Raw genomic sequence first — 21,164 nt, forward strand, 5'->3', positions numbered from 1 at the left:
CTCTGGATGGTTGACCCAAGATACTATCCTCATACATGTCCTGCACCACCCTAACATACTTTTCAGTTACACCTGACTTCCTCATACAGTACCACAGTTCCTCTCTTGGCACCCTCTCATATGCCTTCTCTCAATGCACTCTCAATGCAAAAATTACATCTGTGGTACTCTTTCTGGGCATGAAACCAAACTGCTGCTCACGGATCTGGACCTCTCGCCTTAGCCTTGCTTCAACAACTCTTTCCCATACCTTCATGGTGTGGCTCATCAACTTTATACCTCTGTAGTTACTGCAGCTCTGCACATCACCCTTGTTCTTAAAACCAGTACACTGCTTCTCCACTCATCAGGCATCCTCTCACTCTCCAGGATTTTGTTAAACAACCTGGTTAAAAAGTCCACTGCCTTCTCTCCTAAACATCTCCATACCTCCACAGGTATGTCATCTGGACCAACTGCCTTTCCATTCTTCATCCTTTTTAAAGCTGCCCTCACTTCCACCTTACTAATTCTCTGCACTTCCTGATCCACTATCTCTCCCCCCGTTGTCCTCCTCTCTCTCTCATTTTCCTGATTCATTAGTTCTTCAAAGTACTCCTTCCATCTACTCAACACTCTCTGTTCACTCACTAGTACATTTCCCTCTCTATCCTTTATCAGCCTAACCTGCTGTACATCCTTTCCAGCTCTATCTCTCTGGAGCTTGTTCCATTAGACACAATCAAATATGGTGCTTAGTTTTCTTGTCAATATAAGGTTATAAACCCATTTAAGCCAGTTGGACAAGTGTTATTGTTGTAAGCCAAGTGTTATTGTTTCTCTCAGATGTCATTGTTTCATGAATACACAGCAAATTTGTGGCCATGCCTAAAGCTGTCAGTCAAAACTGAGAGCATGTCTTGCAGGTACAGTGGGCTGTGTAATGTCATTAAAATGAATGCATGGGTATGTTTCTGGCTTTGTCAGTGAAATGAGATATGGCATGTAGCTGTTTATTTCCAATTATGTTCGCATCTGCAATGACGAACACCCTTTGGCAAACATAACAGAGCCTCCAGAAATGTACACACGTACACCTTCAGTAAGCACACACACACACACGCACACACACATGCACATTCGTACATAAATATGTGTGCTGTATATGAGGGCATTTTAAAACCTACAAACACTGAGCCAAGCAATTCATGAAAGCATAAAAATACGCAGACCCACACCACACAAAGTAATAAACTGTACTGTTTGTGGTGCTTGGTAACAAGCTTGGTCTAAGTATGAGAACACATTTTACTGACTGCTGTCTCTGTTTTAACTCAAATGGATGTAAAAATCACTGATCCCAGAACATTTATCTACTCAAATAGCTTACAAATCTGCACTTTGGCCAAGTCCTCAAACAGAAAGACGATCCTACTGCTTGTTTTAGGAGCCCTTGTCCACCTGGCCTCATCATTTCCTCTCAGGGGAATCCCCAATGTCATCTTAGATTGCATCAAAATCATTGCAACCTGATGCTTTTCCCTTTTCAAACCTTTTTGACTTTTCTTTGCTAGCTGGTTAGTTAGCATGCTAAAGGCTAAGCAGCTAACAACAACATGAAAGGCAGTATATGGCAGTCCATGCTTCTACATCAAGTTTATAACCAGACATAGCACACATATATACACATACACATCATCAAAGCCACGACCTGTCCAGGGTGTTTCCTACCTTCTGCCCAGTGACCGCTGGGATATGTGCCTGTGTGTGTTTTGTTTTCTTTCTTTACACTGGTCTGGAGTAAGTGCAGTCTCTTCATTCAAGCTCTTAAAGGATTGAGAGAGGTCTCTACATGCAGCCCTCTGAAGGCTCAATTTGACTCGAGGGAGTCTGCCCAACTGTACTCACTAGCCTAATGGCCATTTCTACCCACAGCCTTTAGGCTCAATAATGAATCACTCTATAGCTGTGGAGGTACTGACCCCCGTACATTGAATGTTCCTGAGCTGACTAGTTTGCACAATTAACCGGTTAATAATGGTCTACACTGACCTTAGTGTCACACCAAGGATGTCAGACTTGTTGTAATTCTGCCATTACCTCAGGTAGACTCACTGTCTGTGACTCATCAAGAAAGGTAAAGCATGACTTGGAGCTCCTCTATTTTTGCCACTGTTTCTGTTTACTGATAACAATGGCATCGTATAAGAAATCATCTGACCTTCACCCACCCATCCATTATGCCATTATGTCCTTTGGCTGTCATAGTTTATGTGACCTCTTAATAAACATTTTTGATCATTAGAATCACATTAACTATTGTGTTCCCTGTGTTGTTTATTCTCAGTTGTGTAGGTGGGGAGACGAAAACTCTGTAGACACTATCTGAATTTAAACATGAACAACTTTATTTCAAATTAAAGATAGCGCTTAAAGCCCTTGTTGCAGAGACCCAGAAGCCAATATGGAATCTCTCCCCCAGTCCAAGATGCTTCAGCTTTTTAAGCAAAATTTACGCACACACATAACGCAAAATCCATACATTAACACATGACAATATCTTATGGTATGGCTTACATCTGATTTTTGTTATTATGGCCTCAGCTTCTAGAAAGACAGAGAGGCCCAACTCTCTCCTGGGACCTGAAACTAGGGCCCCCTTGCTCAGGCTCCGTCGACACACATAGAGCCTTCTCTTTTCAACCAGGGCTCCGTTGAAACACATGGAGCCTTCTGATAGCACTTTCAGACAGCAAACAGCTACATGTATATTATAGCCCAATATCATATCAATATCATATATAACATTTTATCAAGCCTGATACACTTCACCTGTAAATCTGTTATCACATTACCTAGGACACTGTTCGTCCTCTGTGTGTGAAATGTGACTCTGTGTGGGGCTGCTAGTCAGCAATGAGGCGGAAGAAGAGGAATGAGAACCCCCTGTTGTGAAAACAATTCAGAATTTGCTGCAAAGACGGCTAAGCCAAGTTAAAAAGGACGTTAAATAAACACGTACAGCAGTACAAAATAAAAAAAAAAACACTTAGAAAGAATAAAAACACTTTACTAACTGTTGACATGCTAGCTCACCTACGAAAACAAAAATCTAGTTCAATTTAATAAATAGTATGCACATTTCCATTGAAATACATTCTGCCAATGTAACTGAAGAAAAAAATACATAGTACAAAAACATTTGTCCAATTTCAATATGATCAGCATATACATTTATGAGATAATTTCTCTGTAGAGGATGTGTTAACTTATTTTCACTTACATATACCACACATGCACAAACTTTGGATGGTTTAGTTGAAAAACAAAAAAGAGAAATCTAATTAGGGCCTGGAACTCATCACACATGCATCACATGTCATATACACCAAGGAGTCATTACACACAGCCACATATGTACACATGCAAATAAGCATATGCATGAACACGCCTACGCACATATGCACACACCCCCTACATCTGTTTTTTTACGCTAACACGTCATAGATGTCCTTACATAACCCAAGACAACACGAAGATCTGAGCTGGTGCTCCTCACTGTCTGTGAGGTGGTTTCATATACATTTCTCAGGAAAACCTAATTAACCACCCTGAATTATTTAAGAGCTTTGCTGCTAATTAACAACTGTATCAACACAACTTCCAAGCAGCAATACAGAGCAGAAAGTGGAGAACGACAGAAATAAAGGCAATCTGTGGTGCCTTAAATTACGCACTCAAAAACAGAAGAGCACAGGCAGAGAGGAAATAAATCGGACCCTTTGGTCTTGTGTATGTAAGAGTGTGTGAGCATGTGTTTATGCAAAAACACCTCTGCACAAAAATTCTCTTCTGAGAAAATTCCAGCCAAACTATAACAAGCAAGATTGAAGTAAGAAAAGAATCAAGACAAAAGCAGAAAGAGAACAAGTAGGAAAGGAGAATAATTTGATTACAATTAGGTAAGCTAGGGGGGTTAGCTTAGTCCACATGTATTTGTTTGTATGAGAAAATGACCCTTGATCTAAAGGCCTTTCTGTGTGACCATAAGCAAAAATGACTGAATGCTGAGTACAATAAAAACAAGAAGAAGTAGCCTCTAAATACAGGCTGTCATATACTGTGACAGGTTATATTTACCCCAACAGTGCAGACTTTCTCTGCTGTCTAAACCCGCAACCTTCCCAGCATAATGTCTCTCTTTCAAAAGATGGAGTGATGAAGAGTGCAGAGGAATCTTGATTGAGCAAAGATGAAGGAGACAATGTACTGTTCTTTCTAAGGTTGGATGATCGGACAAAAATACAACATCACAACACATTTCAAGTCATTTTCATGGTATACAGTATATGTCACGACAGCTGAAATGGACAGAATGCAAAACATTAGTTGACCATCATTGACCACATTAGTTGACCATCATAGGAGATTATTTGACGTCTTCCCTATCATTTATATGTAAGCAACAGAGCACAAGGGGGAATGTGTTATCAGAAATAACATCAAATCTTTGATTCGGTAGCAGATATGAGCCAAAGGCGAGTGCTATAGATCTCCACAGCCTTGATGTTATTCATGATAACATATAATCTTTAGTTTTACATTGATTTTATACAATGGTTTTGCAAAATAAATAAAAAAGTAAAGCAAAGTAACTCCAAAATGGGCTTTAGTATTGGCAATTCCTTCCATTAAAACAAGTAGTCCCATTTCACTTTATGCCATATCACAATATCAGGTTCAGCTTCAATATTTGCCAGATTAACCCAATTGTTTTGTACTAGCCATTGTAAAGCATTTCACAGCTCATCTTGTTAGCTAAAGTGTATTCTGTTCCAGTTTGTTTAGTCATTGTTGCTGACCAAAAAGCTCACTTATGAGCAACTACAGGTTTAAAATTTGAGGTAGTCCTGCTACACACTCTTCTTCGAGGTGCAGCTGAAATATTATCTTATAGAAGTTATCAAATGTATTCATTTTCTGTTCTAGTAATTGTTAAAAATAGAACATAGAAACATAGTATAGATTAGCTGCTGCATAGAGTGGGTCATCACTTCGCAACCAGTGCTCAGCGGAACGATACATTATTGTGAAAACAATGTGCGGTTATCACAAATAAAAACACAGGGTGTGTCTCAGCCAATCAGATTGTGTTGCTGGAATAAACCTTTGTATAACAGTTCTTTGAATGTTGTCTTTAAACTAAAGTGATATGAGAAAATATATCTGACAATTGGCAAATTTTAATTGACATCTTTCATGGCATCTTTCTGCATTGTTCTATGGTTGAGCTGTAAACAAAATCAAACAAATCAGAGTGGTTTTGTTCAGTGTGGTGAAACTCACCGATTCGGATTTCTTCACAATGGTGGAGATGGGAACAAGGACACACAACATGTTCACAACACTAATATGGCCATTGTATTTACTATCAAAAACCACCAGTGAACCCACACATGTCTTCTGAGCTTTTATGTTGATGATGGTAAAATAATCTTTTTTCTTTGCAAACTATTTTGCATTACAATTCCCTGCAAGTCCCTCTCTGCTATGAGTGTATTTAAAATATATTTTAGACCAAAACTGTATTTAAACACTCTTAATTGCAAAATATTGTCTCAGGCACCAGGAAATATATTCATAGCCATAACATGGAAGACCTCTTAGGGGGGGAGATTTTAGTGCAATTTTGTGAGTTCAGGCCATGCCTTCAACATGTCGTGGAAGTATGAGAGAAGACTGATTGAGGGAGGGGGAGACCTCTGAGAACTTGGACTGGAGTTCTGAGAAGCTTCTGCCAGTAGGTGGAAGGCCAGACTCTCCCTCATAGCTGTAGTAGGACTGATGTAGTATTAAGGGGGTACATGGGGAGGTGGTATGGATTGCAAACACTTCGTCATGGTAACAGAAGGTGAGGATGTGAATTTATAGGACGTTAGATTGAAGGGGTTTCAGGCATGTTCCTTGAACCAAACTTCAGTTACACCATAACTACATTAAACATATAGTTTCTTTCACCACCACTGTGAACAATTCTGACTGAGAAGGTTTCTCTAGTACGGATTACTTCACATCGAACTACTCTGAACTTCTTTTTTTTCTGAACTTACTCATGCAGATTTTTTTTAAATCAGTAGACTCTGATAAGCTCCAATACTTGGGAATGCTGCTTCCAGTACTTGGAAATGATGCAACGCCGCAGAGTTTACTGCATCACCCACTTTCACTATGTGACTGTAAATCAATACACAACAGTAATTTACTTAAAAAAAACTTTATCCTGCAAATAATATTGTTCATAAGCTCTTCATAAATACTCAAGCATAACATTTTAAATACATCAATGCTCATGCTTGTATCATAGTTTCTACATAGACAGCCTTCAAATAAAGAGTTAATAAAACAATTAAGCCCTTGCAATGAAAAACCAAAATGCCTAATCCCTAAACCCTACATCTAAAAATCTGGATCACTATATAGAACATTATTACAGGGAACTGAATTTATGATGGTGATAAACATCCATCCATCCATCCATCCATCCATCCATTTTCTAAGCCGCTTCTCCGTCAGGGGGGATGCTGGAGCCTATCCCAGCAGTCTTCGGGCGGAAGGCAGGATACACCCTGGACAGGTCGCCAATTTCAGACAATTTCACTACGTCATACAGTTTTGCTCATTGCTGTGTAACAGCACATTCCATCACAAAACACCCTGTAAACGTTATTCCACCAGTGTGCTATAACTGCTGAGCCTGACTGCACACATCAGAAGAGCGTACTCCCTTCTGTAACAGGAGCAAAGAAAGGTCTGTGGAGATGCTGCCATAGTAGCTGGACTTGTTAATCCTCTTCAGAGAAGAATCTTATAACCAACCAACACAGTGCATTATGGGTATCCTTTATCCACTAATGTTATTCGGCTGTACACTATTTATTGTGGTGCAACGTGGAATTGTTTGAGTATGCTGGACACCACTAGTATATGAGACATTTTTGTAAAAATCCTATTAGCATGGTTTGGCATTGTTTGATGCCTTATCTTTAAAGTAAAGTAGTCACTAAAGTGTAAGTAAAGCATAGCTGGGCTTTGTAATAGAAAAGAAAACCAATAATGGAATGGTTGAAATGAATGGTTTTCATTTAATTGGTGAAACATGTCAACAGAGAAAGACAATGGGCGGATATTAGCTGCTTGTTACTATGCGCATTAATGCAGTTATAAATTGACTACATACAACTGGTGTAAATATATATTTTTTAAATATATATGTAGGTGTTCAGTGTTCGAAGTGCTGGATACCCATGGTATATTTAGCAAGGCAAACTTCTATCTTATTGCTCACCACTAGTTTCATAGTAGGCTATGTTGAACACATACTAATAGAAGGTTTTGTGATTTCTTCATGGGGTTAGAGGCAAAGACAGAGAGAGACAGAGAGAGAGACAGAGAGAGAGAGCGAGAGAGAGAGAGAGACAGAGAGAGAGAGCGAGAGAGAGACAGAGAGGGGACAGAGAAAGCAACTTCCTCTTTGAAAGCTATAATTGGAGCTGCTGATTGTGGAGCTGCCGGTGATGTGATAGCAACACACAGCGCTAAACGCTGCCTTTGATCATGCTAACCCATTCGTTTGAAGCAGAGAATCTCGCATCTGACAATCACTCACAAACACATACATACATGTGCGTGTACACGGATGTGACTGTTTTTGACAAAGAGACTAATGGGAACACTCAAAAGAATATGAAGCACCTGCTGCGAGCACAGCTTGTCAGAGTGTAAGATGGTTATGTTTGGATGGTGGTAAAGCAACATGGCAGGGTTTACTGCATCACCCACTTTCACTACGTGACTGTAAATCTTATTGGATGATTTAAAACTCCTGCTGTAAGCCAGATTATTGTTTATTCTGTAAAACGCTAATGCGCAAAACAAACTCTGGTTGTTCCGGAAACATGCAGACTGTGATTGCCCCAACATCTGTGCACTCTCTGCAGATTACACAGCCTGCAGTTCTCACAAACTAACAGCTGAAATATGCTTTCAAATAAGTCTGCACAGTACAATATTAATACAGACATTAAATAGTAAGAGACTTAAAACACATCATGGAAATTCAAGACACTACAAGTGAATAGATCATTTTTTAAACAGTGCACTGCCCTGCAAAAAAATGGGCCAAGTCTAAAATACAAATGGTTTTTAGTAACGGTTTGGCCTGGATAGAGTACAGATTTAAAGAGTATTTGGTCTGCCATTAAAGACAAACTAGTTTGGCAATGATTTCAGTTGTTTGAAGCCATTAATGCTGAATGGGAGTATATTGACTCTTCTGTGTGCAAGTTTACCCACAAGACTCAAACTTACTTTATCTGTATCTTCCTCTAATCTACTCTATACTCTAATTTACTGACTAATGATTGTTGTCAAGACCATTCAAAGCCTAAAGTTAGCTGCAGTTTAGCACTTAGCACATTTTCTATTTTTTCTATTTTAATTTTCTATTATTTAATCAAAATTTTGCAATTTAGATTACATTTAGATTTGCAAATGAGATGAATCTAGCCTTCAGATGAGGTTTGAATTATGTATTTTTATTTCAATTTGAAGGAGCACTAGAGAGAAAACATTTCAAAGTAGCAGATTTTCATTGTTCAAGAAAACATGTCAGACCGTTATGATAAAATAGGTCATTTTGTAGTAAAACAGGTATCATAGGTCCAGTTAAATGCAATATATTATCCTTCTGTAAAAGTGGTGTATTTAGGTGTATATGATGCATACATTCTATACTGACTTTTTACTGGGCTGTGTTTTATTTACTGACTTGTAATGATGACTTTATGTGAATATCCACTTATTCCACTGTATTCCAAGTCGCCTCACAGGTCAAGGAGAAGTAATAAAACATGACTTTTAAAATAAGCAGCACAATTTGATAGGTTAAATTCATAAGATGATAAATTACAATTTTGATAGGACAATTTTTACCTGTTTCTATCGATACCACCACTGGATACCACCATGTTCTTCACCCTGTTGTCAGTCACAAACATGCTGATATGATTTTAGGTCAAAAATAACCAAACTCAGATCCCAGAGTGCTTGCTTATTAATAGTTCCTAGAATTCATAAGGCTGCAGCTGGGGAAGAACTTTTTCTTATAAAGCCCCCAAACTCTGGAATGATTTTCCGGAAAATGTTTGGGACTCAGACACAGTCTCAATCTTTAAATCTAGGCTGAAAACTCACTTGTTCTGTTTAGCTTTTGGTAAGTAATGTTCCCCCTTCGATAAAGGCAGCAGATCCGGGGGTCCATGGACACAGGGAATTATATTAAACTGAGACGCTGGTGCTGTCATCCTGCCGCTTGCACGCGGTCACTCAGGTTTGTGGACGGTGAAGCGGAGGGATACCAAACTGTTTCAGAGTGCTGCCATGTCTGTGTGTCCTTCTGGTTCTCTCCTTTTATTTAAGCTGTCATAGTCAGATCTGCCGGAGTCGTTAGCCACACTCTGGAAATGTTCACATTTCCTGTTTTACGAACAAACAGACAGAATAGAACTAATTCCATCTCCCTGCCTTTTTTCCGATTATACAACCACCCACATGTACGGCCGGACACTGTAGGGTGACTTACTATCGAGCCCTCCTGCTACCCACTTCAGACCAGCTGCCCACGCCCCAGCTACCACCACCTACCTTGGATTAGCTGCCCAGAAAACTACACTGAAGTTTTAATAGACTCCTAGCTATTACTTCTACTAATACTACTGCTATTAATATTAGTAGTATAATCATTTGAAGGTAGTTTGACCAGAGGAGGATTTCTTCCTCAGCTCTGAGGGAGTTCTTCCTCACCACTGTCGCCCCTGGCTTGCTCACCTGGGGTTTTTTTACATTCTTGTTAAAACTTCGTCTTTTCTGGAATTCTGTGAAGCTGCTATACAAATAAATTTGATTTGATTTGAAAAATAAACAGACTGCGATTGAAAACTCCGGCGATTGTTGATTCTTAAAAACAAACAGCATTGAATCACTACAGGCTTTAGCAAGAGACCCAAATATCAACTAAAACAGCGTTTAATGTGATGGGAACATTAAGTACTCCTGGGGAAGGTTTATTAACATCAGCTCTGCTAAGCAAGCAGCATTTAAGCAGTGAAGTAGGCTAGTAGCAACAATTACTCGTGTAAAAGACAGACTATGGCTTCAAAATAAAACCAAAACATTCCCTTCATAAGAGAGCTGTCACAGATATCACAGTTAAAAAAAGGTTTGTAAATAAATTTGCAAGTATAATAATTTATTTTGTGCTTTTGTATGTTGTTAGGAGAGAACAAGCATCTTAATCTTTAGTGCAGAGCAGGGGCAATTCTAGGATCAGAGCTTTAGGGGTGCTGAGCAATGAGATCAACACCTCCCAACCCCTAAAAGAGGCTAGACATGCCTATGGTGCAGAGTCAGAAAAGTAGTTCATAGATCAGTCTGAGTCACTGTGACGGCGATGCGGTGAAAGAAAAATGTTTCCAGCACTCTCTAAACTGGAAAAAACTGGAAACTGGATACATAACATAAATTAATACTTGTGTTTCAATATCTAAAATCATGTGTGGTGAAGGGTGAAAATGTATAGTATAAACACTGTCTTAGTACTACAGCACTGTTCTGTAATATGGTTCAGAATATGGTTCGGAATGATAAGCCAAAATATCATGAATGGCGGTGTTGTTTTTGGCTCTGCATTTTAAAGAAAGGCTGATTTTAAGAAAAGTGATTTTAAGAATGGTTCAGTGATATAACTTTTCAGGGAGTACAATTAGATTCAAGTGTACCCAAATTGACTAAAATTGCTGAAATAAACATAAATATATACAAATCTATAAATAAATATAAAAATAGATATATTCCTGCTGAGATCTGACATTTAAATAAAAAGAAGACATGTCACAAATGCAGTTTGTCTAGAAATCTGAAAGATGATTAATGGGATCATAGTCATTTCTGTCTGTAGTGTCTAGCATTACAAAAGTAAAAACACAAAACTACAGAGATCAGAACAGAAAAAATGAAATGTGCACAGGTTAATCATAAGCATGATATTAGTCTTTTCAACACATATTGCAGAAGGCTGCTGTATGCTAACGAGCCCCCTTATTTTTATTGTGCGCTATGAGCATCCTGACTATTCACAGCTCCAAAATAGAGCTTCTGTGGCTGCTTTAATGAACTTCTTAATGTAATTTAACAAAAGTAAATTATTCTGGTGCAAATAATGCAAGCCAACTTTTAACCATGTCACATTACTGGTTCACCAATACATTTCTAAGATACTGCAAGGAGCACTGAAGTCACAATATATAGCAATATAATGCAATATACTCACAATATTACTTCTGTTCATATCATGCAGCTTCCACTAGAGAGCAGAATAATCGAAGCTAGACACTGTCTATCCCATCTTCTAAACAATGAAGGAATATTTTTGAAAGCTTCTTAAGCACATTTTGAGCCGGTGAGGTGATAGCTGTCAGCTTTAGGCCCCAAGCCTCTGCTGCTTCAGATCAATTTTTAAAATCCCTCCGTGGTCTCCAATCATTAAATCTGGCTGGCTAAAAGGCGCTCAGAAGGCAGGGAGGCTTTATGGACCTGGGAGGCTGAGGGAACGCTCCTGCAGCGCTGTGGCAGCACTGTGGCAGAGTGTTCATGCGCAATGTCACAGCGGTGCGGGCCGAGCCTCGCGCAGCACCAGCTTCACGCAGCCGGGGTGAGCATTAGGAAGCAGTAGGAGGGCTGGTCTGTCTCCATCTCTTACTTACACATATTCACACACAGCATTTGCAAAGTGGCATCCAGCCAGCGGCCCTCCGCACACATACGGGGTCTTCATAGCTGGGATGGAGTTTTATTGCCACAGTCTGCTACTGTCAAATCAAACACACGGTCTGGGGAGGATGGGTGGAGCCTGCTTCTTATGCCATCTTTCTCTCTCTGTCACTCTTTCTTTCAAAAGCTCTCTCATGCAGTCTCTCTCTGGCTCTCTCTCTCTCTCTTGCTCACTCATTGCATCTCTCTGTTTCTGTAACAATCTCTCTCCCTCGAGCAGTGTCTCTTTCTCTTGCTCAATCATTCTCTCCCGCCATCTCTCTGTTCCAGCACGTTCCACTCAATCTCTCTCTCTCTCTTTCACTCCATTATTTTCTCTCTCCCTCTCTGTCATTATATTTTTTTGGACCTCTCCCTCTCTTTCTCTCTCTCTCTCTCTCTCACTTGATCTATATGTCCCTAATTCAAACTTCCTTTCTCTTTCTTTCAATCTCTCTCACTCTGTCTCCATCTCTTTGTCCCTCTATTTTTGGACATCCTTTCTCTTTTAACCTCTACCTGTCTCTTTTAGCCAATCTCTCTTTTAGCCAATCTCTCTCTAACTTTTAGTCAATGTCTATCTTTTAATCTCTCTCTCTCTCTTTTGGTCAATCCCTCTCTCACTTCATGTCACTCAATCCCTCTTTCTTGCTCAGTCTTTCCAGTTTGCTTTGTCTCTTTCACTGTCTCTCCCTCTTGCTCGTTTTCTCTCTTTCAAAATCTCTCATTCATGCAATGTCTTTCTCTGTCTGTCTTTCTTTATCTTGCTCAGTCTATTTATCTCAATCTCTCTTTCCCTCTCTAATGCAATCTCACTGAGTCTCTCTCTCTTCCTCTATCTTGTCTCCATCTCTCTGCCTGCCTTCCTCTCGCTCATTCTCTCTTTCACTCAATCTTTCTATCTCTCACTCAGCAGCTCTCACTCCGTCTTCACTTGATCTTGTCCTGTTGCTCAGACTCTCTCACTCTCCCTTACTCTTTCTTTTTCATTAAATGTCTTGTTCAGTCTCTGTCTCTTATACTGTCTCTCTTTCTCTTGCTCTCTCTCTCTCTCTCTCTCTCTCTCTCTCTCTCTCTCTTTGACAGCCCTATGGCTCAGAGTCTTGGCTAACAGAAGCTAAAAGTAAATCAGCTCACTTTAACTACTGTGACACTCGCTCTGGAGGGCGTAACTGTGCGTGTGTGTGTGTGTGTGTGTGTGTGTGTGTCCGTCCACCCTCAGCCTCTCTTTGATCTTGCCTCCACTGGAGAGCTGTCAGAAGGCGTGAGATGCACGGAGTGTCGGACAGGAGTGGAATGGTTTTAAAAGAGTAGACAGCCATTTCAACCTGAACAAGCCACCTCAGGCTCAAACCTCCATTCATCCTTATTTCTTCTTTCACCTTCACCTCACTCTATCCCTCAAACTCTCCCCCTTATCTCACTCCACACACTCCTACTCTCTCATTCCTGTGCTATCCTCTCCGTCTCTCTCTTCCTCTACACCCTCAGCTCCTCTTCCCCTGTATAAACCTCATGCCTTCTTTCAATTCCTTTCATTCCTCCCCCTTCCCTCTGTACCACTGGCACCTGGAACCGTAAATCACACACTTATTCATTTGATCTTTATTACATCTTTTTACCTTGTACTGTTTTCACTCCACATGAACCCTTTAAATCCCTGTAGCTACTGTGGGCTATCAACATTTCCCTTTAATCGTCATGGCCTTTTAAACTCACAGATGAGGCAATACATTGAAAATTATGGTACATAAAAATCTTAATAATCTTTATTTTAAACCCTTAAACCCTCAAGGCTTGTATATAAGCCTACACCTTAATTCCTCATAACTACATAACATATATGGCCAAAGGTGTGGTGGACACCCTTTCTCATTAGTGGGTTTGGCTATTGTATAAAATCAAGCATACAGCCAAATATCCATAGACATAGAAACTTCCATTGTGACACTGTCATAGAATGCCACCTTTCCAAAAAGTCAGGTCACAAAATTTCTTACCTGCTCGAGCTGCCCTGGTCAACTGTAAGTGCTAACACTGTAAAGTGGAAATGTTTCTGAGCAAGAATAGCTCAGTGGCAAAGCAGTAGGCCACACAAAACCACAATGGGTAAAGCCTAGTAACTGTCTGTACTCAGGTGCAAGCCTCACTAGAGTCTAAAACTGCTTATGGAAGAAACATCAGTTTAAGAACTGTTTGTCAGGAGCTAACGCCTTTGGACTCTAAAGCTGTGGAAACACTCTGAAATGATGAATCATACTTTAATATCAAGCAGTCTGACAGATGAATCAGGGTGAACATAAGAACATGACCTGGCTCAAAGCACAGTGCCAACTGTAATGTTTGGAAGAGAAAGAATAATGGTCTGGTGCTGTTTTTCATGGTTTTGGGCACCTCAGTTTCAGTGAAGGGAAATCTTAATGCTACAGCATATAATGACTTTCTAGAATACTTCCAACATTGTGGCAACAGCTTGGCGAAGACCCTTACCTGTTTTAATATGACAGTGCCTCCATGCACAAAGCAAGGTCTATAAATGGTTTGCTTAGTTTGGTATAGAAGAACCTGCCTGTCCTGCACAGAGCCCCTATTTCAATGCCATCAAACACCTTTGGAATGAACTGGAACAGCAACTGAGACCAGGCCTTATCCTAACTTCAGTGCCTGACCTCACTAACGCTTCTGAGGCTGAATGGAAGCAAATCCCTCAGACATGGTCTAAAATCTAGTGGACAAAACCGTGCCCATATATTTGAGCATCATAATTATGATATAATCAACCAATCTTTATATAATTTAATAGATTAACTGGAGCTCTATATGGTACAGTGAAAAAGCAAAATATTTCATTTATCTGTTTAGAATTTTTTTTACATTTTATATTGTAATTCTTCACATTAGTTAATAAACAACAAGTCTTGATAATAATAAATCCCAAACAACCCTTATATGGGCTTCGAATCCTCATTCTTAACTACATAACTTACATGTAACTGAACAATGTATAGCATCTACTAAATAATAAGTCTTAAGAATATAACTGAGTAACAGGCCTACAGCACAAGGGATTAATTGCCTTTTTCACATGTTTGAGATATCAGTGGAGGAAGACACCTCAGAGGTAATCAGGTTGTCCTATGAGAACATCATCAGGGAACACAGATCAAGTCCTGTAAATTCGCACTGAAAAAGTCTTTAGCCTTCAAAAGCTGTCAATCGAACGTTTTCTTAAGAAGATAATATTAGAAAAGGGTGCTCTATTTGGGCGACCCTGACGGAGAAGCGGCTTAGATGGATGGATGGTGCTCTATTTGGGTTAGAGTCCACAGAACACTTTGAGGAGTACTTCAAAATACTAGTGCATAGGATGGAATTCCCTGAGTTCACCCAGCAACATCCTAAAAGTGGGACATAAGAACTCATTGATGTCCATATGTAGAATAATATATATATATATATAATAAGTTGTCATATGTTCCCTAATCTTGCCTGAGCACAAATCTGAAGATTTTTTCAAAAGTGACTTTTTTTAACATTGTAGTTTTTTGGTCACATGGGACAACTGATTTTAATAAAACAATATAAAATTATGATTAATCTTAAACATATTAAAACTACATGTAGTCAAAATAATGAAAACTGGGACTGTTGAATGCTCATGCAAGATATGAACAGACCTCATTTTATCACTTCAGACAATAAAACAAGTTCTGGAATTTTTCCTTAATATATTAATATTAGTTTGACATGTACAGGCTGAATAAGTTGATCTAATTCAATGGAGCCATTTTGGAGTGAAGAGGAGACAAAAGGAAAGAGAAGATTATTTGCAAGGCCTTTCACTCTGACTTTCTGTCAAATAGGTCTGAATATAATAAAAGAGAAGAGCCTTAAATTAAAGGCCAGTGAATATACACTTAGGTGATGTATTTACACAGCAGTATAAATGCAACTGCATCCACTCAACTGTTAACATTAAAATTTTAGCGGGTAGGGAAAACTGCCACTGCTACCTCACATGCCCTGCTCCTGGCTCTCTTGATTTGACCACGCTGGTGAAGTCTGACAGATGACAGCAGTGGTCCTGACGAATCATTCTGTAACAATAGCCTGCCTTAGCCAACCTCCATTTCTTTCTGCCATCTATTTTAATTACTTCTTTGTTTCTCCCCAGGGGTATAGATCAGATTGTGCATACATTTTCCTGGCACCCGCACCATATTAATAAAAAATTTGGCATGGTGTGGGAAAAAAAGGAAAACTCTGCAACTCTTAAATAAATAGCTTAGCTGTGGAAAGTGCAGAAACATGTAGCTTCTATTCATTTGAAAGCTTGCATGAAAGATCCATCTCACAAGCAGTGATGAGATGTGTTTTTCCTTTTTTATTTTTCATACGCACATTTGGTTGTAGGGAAGAATATTCTAAATGTTTCTACATGAATAAACACACACAAATACACGTCTTTGTGCTCTTTTCTACAGCTGTGGGAAGATTAGATGTACTCATATTGTGGTAATCTCATTTATTTCTGAAAGTCAATGTTGGCACTTAAGTCAGTGTTTCTAACAGCAGTTCTTTTATTCATTTTTCTCCTTGCTGATCAGTTGAGGGCCATGAAATAACTCATTCCAGAGGACATCAACTGATATAAAATGATCGCTGTACTCTCAATCCAGGCGTTCATAAAAGATTCAGAATAAGTACAGGACAGGTCATTTGTTTTTGTTTCCCGATTGTTGGTTCTAGATTCTAAATAACATCTGACTTTAGTTTAAAGGAGCATTCCAGCCTTAAAACAAGCACTTAATTTGTTATTTGTCACATATTATTCTGCAGTGCAGCACTGTGTTCCTCAGCCTCAGGCTACAAGAATTCATGATTTTTTAATGATCTTTTTTGTGTTTTTGTGTATCAGAGTACTTTTACTACAACAATACCCAACATGCATTTTGTAAAGCTGGAAAAAGTCCAAGCCCACCGATGTAGAGGCTAATGAATACAGATGCGATCTTTGGCTTCCTAGCAGTAACGTTTGTTGTATGTCTTCCTTTTTCAATAACCAGCTAACAGTTTTTAAAAAAAAACAAATAGCTCAAACTCCTGTATCTGCCCCACAGTATAAATCTCACTCTGTTGTGGTAGCCCTACAGGAGGCGAGTGGGCATGTTTATAACAGTAGGAACTGTTTTTTTTATTTATTTTGGCTGGAATGCCCGTGTAAATGTACTGACCTAAAGTAAATCTATAACATCCTCCCCAAGATTGAAGATATCTCGAATCAGAACTGATTTCTTGGCCTTGTATTATAATACAGATATTCAGTGACGGTTTACCAGCAGACAGGGATTAAGCATATTCCTGGACTACACAGCATTCTAAATGAAGATTCTCCATTGAAAAGAAAATCCAGTTCCAGGACTAGGCTTAAAGCTGACCATAAGAGCAGCAAACTGGGCAGTGAAATTAGGTTGTGCTTTATTTTACAGAAGAGATAGACCAGAAACAAATCTAGTTTCTCATACTAGTGTATTTATGCTAATCTGTTGGGGTGTGGTTGTGCATATGTGTTTACATATGAAAAACACACACACACGCACACACACACACACACACACACACACACACACACACACACACACACACACACGTGTGTGTGTGTGTGTGTGTGTGTGTGTGTTTGACAGCATCATCTCAGCTACTGAGACACTTTCTGACACATAAAATAACTTGATGGAGCAAAACCTTTTTAAAAAACCCACGAGAGATAGCTAGAGAGAGAGAGAGAGAGAGAGAGAGAGAGAGAGAGAAAGAGGGGGTGAGGGAAGCAAATAGAGAGAAAGAGAGAGACACACACAGAGAGATAGTATTAGACAGAGAGAGTGAGAGATAAGATACTGAGATAAACATAGAGAAAGAGATAGAGATAGAAACAGATAGCGATAGAGACTAAAAGACAGACACAGTGAGAGAGAGAGACAGAGAGAGAGACTCCCAAGTGAATTCTATTTTTTCTGATCCCTCTATAATCCAATCATTAGAATGGGATCTACTTCAAGCTCTATAGACCCACTGGCCCTAGCACACGCACTAACACACTAGTCTGTGCACAAATGCTCCTAATACCAAAATCATCAGTGTGGCATTCTGTATTTATTACGTAAGGCAGGTTACACTTCAATTGTGCAATGGATTATGGAAATTGAAAGCGAATGACTGTGATAGGATGGGGCAAAGGATGGAGGATGGAAATGGAGGTTTAAAAGAGGAATAGAAAGGTACAAACAGAGATGAAAGTTAATGTCTGAAATGGATTTAGGTCATCTAAATTTTACAGTCTTTGGTCAAAGCGAGTGAAACATAAAATCCCTACATAAAGAAAAGGCACCTTTTACAGAACTATTTTTATTCTTTATAAATCAGGCATTTTACTTTTTAAAGAATTTTAACTGGCTGTCACCAAAAAGCTCAATACACTAATTACACGCATGACAGCACAAAGTTCAAGTAAAGTATCTGAATAACGCCTTCTGGAAATGTGGACTGCAGTTCAAAAGTGACTGGATACTGACACAGTTCCTCTTGTATTGGCTTAGTACACTGAATTTGAAATGTTACAGTGAGGCTGATATGCAAAAAATATGCTTTAATGTCAGGCACCCCAGACAAGGTGAACGTGAAAAGATATAAGGAGAATATTAAAGTACTTCCAGCTTGCACTGTCACTGTCCAAAATGTCATTAAGACATGCCAGTTGATGGGAAACTGTAAAGTCAAGGAAAAATCGGAAACAAATAAATCTCTCACAGAACGGACTGGCCAGAAAGGCAAAGGAAATCCTCCCACACAAAAGCAAAGGACCTTCAAGAAGGTTTAGCTGACACAGGTGCGGTGACACACCACTGTACAACACAGTGCAGCATGCACAAATATGATCTGCATGGAAGACTCATCTGAAGTAAACATTACTTGCAACCTCACCACAAAGGTCAATATCTGAAGTAGAAATCTAGATAAACAAGATGCATTAAAAACAACAAGTGCTGTGGATTGATGTAGTAAAAATTTAACTCTTTGTCCAAAAGTACTACAGGTGTATTTGGGAAAAAAGGAGCAGCATTTGCCAACTGTTAAGCTGTTATTATGTTTGGTCCGTTGCTTTGGAGTTGTCTAAAAAGAGTGGCACAGGAAACACTGCACAGGTAATTGGAACAATGGATTCCACTTAATATCAGCAAATGTTGGAAGCACCTGAGACACAGTCACCCAAGAAAGTGAAGATGAAAAGAGGCTAGTTTCTACTACATGACAGAAAACAAAATATGGCTCAAAATTCATCACAAACTACTCCAAGAATGAAGCAGAAGCTTTTTGGAATGGTCCTCAAAGTCCCCTCACTTGAACAGGATTGAAAATCGGAAACTATACAAGATAGCCCAACGATATCACAAAACTATAAGCATTCTGCATGGAAGAGTGGGAGAAAATTCCTAAAAATAATAGACAGATGTCTAGCTAGCTACAAAAAGTGGCTGCAACTCATATATCCAAAATGATAACTTTACAGGAGATGGAAAAAACATATTTCATTTTCTTAGTAATTTTTGACCGTTTCTTTTGGTCCATTCATTGTGATATTTACACACAATGTACAGGGAGACATTTTCAAATTACATCAAAAACTGAAAAACAACAAAACAGAGATACTAAATATACATATATATATATATATATATATATATATATATATATATATATATATATATATATATATATAGATAGATAGATAGTTCCACAGTCTTTCTTTAATTGTTTAGTGAGACTGTGGTCCTTAGATGTTAGTTGCTCTTTCCTTTCTTTCGTTAGCTATTTTTCGTTAGCTTTTCGTTCATTTCTTTGGATTTTCCAGGTTCGTGATGGTCTGCTTTAATAGCATTAACATATTCTTTGGTCCTCATGTTGAGAAACAACTACAAAGGACTCTAGATGTAAATACCTCATGTTCTGACCCACTGTAGACACAACTCTAGAGCTTTTCTTGGCTATAATGCAACTACAATGATGCAACTGCACACATCTGGTCAAGAAACAATAAGGCAGCCAACTGTCCAGTTACTTATGGTTGACAGAAATGGGGGGGGCGGGAGGGGGACTACGTATGGAATAAGCAGTAATTCATATACGGTTCACCCAATATAGATGCATATACTTGAATTAAATCTGACAGACCACTTTTTAAGCTCACAGTCATTGTTTCAATCAATCCAAATCCAATGTATGGAGCACAGAGTAGAAGCAAAATAACACAATTCGTGCCACTGTCCAACTATTTGTGAACTCCACTATGTACATTTTATATGTTCAGCAAAACCAGTGACACTTACCCACAGCCACTCTGACAGAAAACTGATTGTATTAGGGCTCTGGTAGTCTGTCAAACAGGTGGTTGTACTGGTGCACTGTGGGCTGAGAGCTGCTGCTAGGCAGACATAGCTGAGCTTATTCCCTCACTGGGTTTGTGCCAGAGTGTTGCAGAAGCCTGGAGGCTTCCCCCTTTGGAGAGCAGCACTAGTAAGGTCAAGAAAGCCGGGCAGGATGTGGCTTTCTCTTTTCCTGCCGACACACACACACACACACACACAAATAACCAGATTAGTTCCATTAATAGCTCTGAAAGGATGAGAGCACCTAATGTTTAGCCTCCTCTCATTTGCAGCTTCAGACAGGTTGCAGACTGAAGCCTGATGAATGAGTCAGTTTGTGCATGTTTTATTGAAGCAATCCTAGTCAAATGTACTCCTGCACTATGAGCAGCCTATTCTGCCTACACTGCTGGCATAAGCATGACAGTTTATAATGAATTAATCAAGCCATGTAATCTGTAACCTCTTAATCCTCATGGTGATTATGATTGCAGTAGGGATGGGCAGATTGATGCTGAAGTATCAATCAATCCCTTCATTTACTTTTAAGAATCGATGCTTCGATAAAAATATTGATATCAAGTGATTTTTCAATGTTTCATCTTTATGGCATTTTTCTTGTACATATCTGCCAATATCAATACATAGACCTGTAGAAACTGGCACTACCGGCATTAGTATAACAGCAAATGCTTTTATTTCTACAGGGTTACAAAAGTAATAAAATGATTAAAACATTTTAACCCAAGTGGCCAGACATGTCATGACTCTGAAGTAGACTTTTTCTAAGGACCTTTCTCAAGGACTAATTTAAGAACACTCTTAAGAAGGTATTGGTGAACGAGGTCCATTATTTCTTGAATAGCCCCATTTTAAGTAGGAGGTTGATGAATAGGG

The 21,164-nt window shown here is 39.1% G+C and overlaps 1 protein-coding gene across 2 annotated transcripts in view; it reads right to left on the bottom strand.

The window, feature by feature from the left end:
- slc8a4b (solute carrier family 8 member 4b) overlaps nt 1-21,164 on the bottom strand; it is a 100,397-nt gene that overhangs the window by 77,978 nt on the left and 1,255 nt on the right. The window contains exon 2 of one of the 2 annotated variants that reach the window (XM_017699659.2): nt 20,229-20,457. The exons of the other annotated variant lie outside the window; for it this stretch is intronic. The gene's annotated coding sequence lies outside the window, so the exon portion shown is untranslated. The remainder of the gene's footprint in view (nt 1-20,228; nt 20,458-21,164) is intronic. 2 annotated transcript variants of the gene reach the window in all.

Source organism: Pygocentrus nattereri, chromosome 2, assembly GCF_015220715.1.
Source record: "Pygocentrus nattereri isolate fPygNat1 chromosome 2, fPygNat1.pri, whole genome shotgun sequence".
NCBI classification, from domain to species: Eukaryota; Metazoa; Chordata; class Actinopteri; order Characiformes; family Serrasalmidae; genus Pygocentrus; species Pygocentrus nattereri.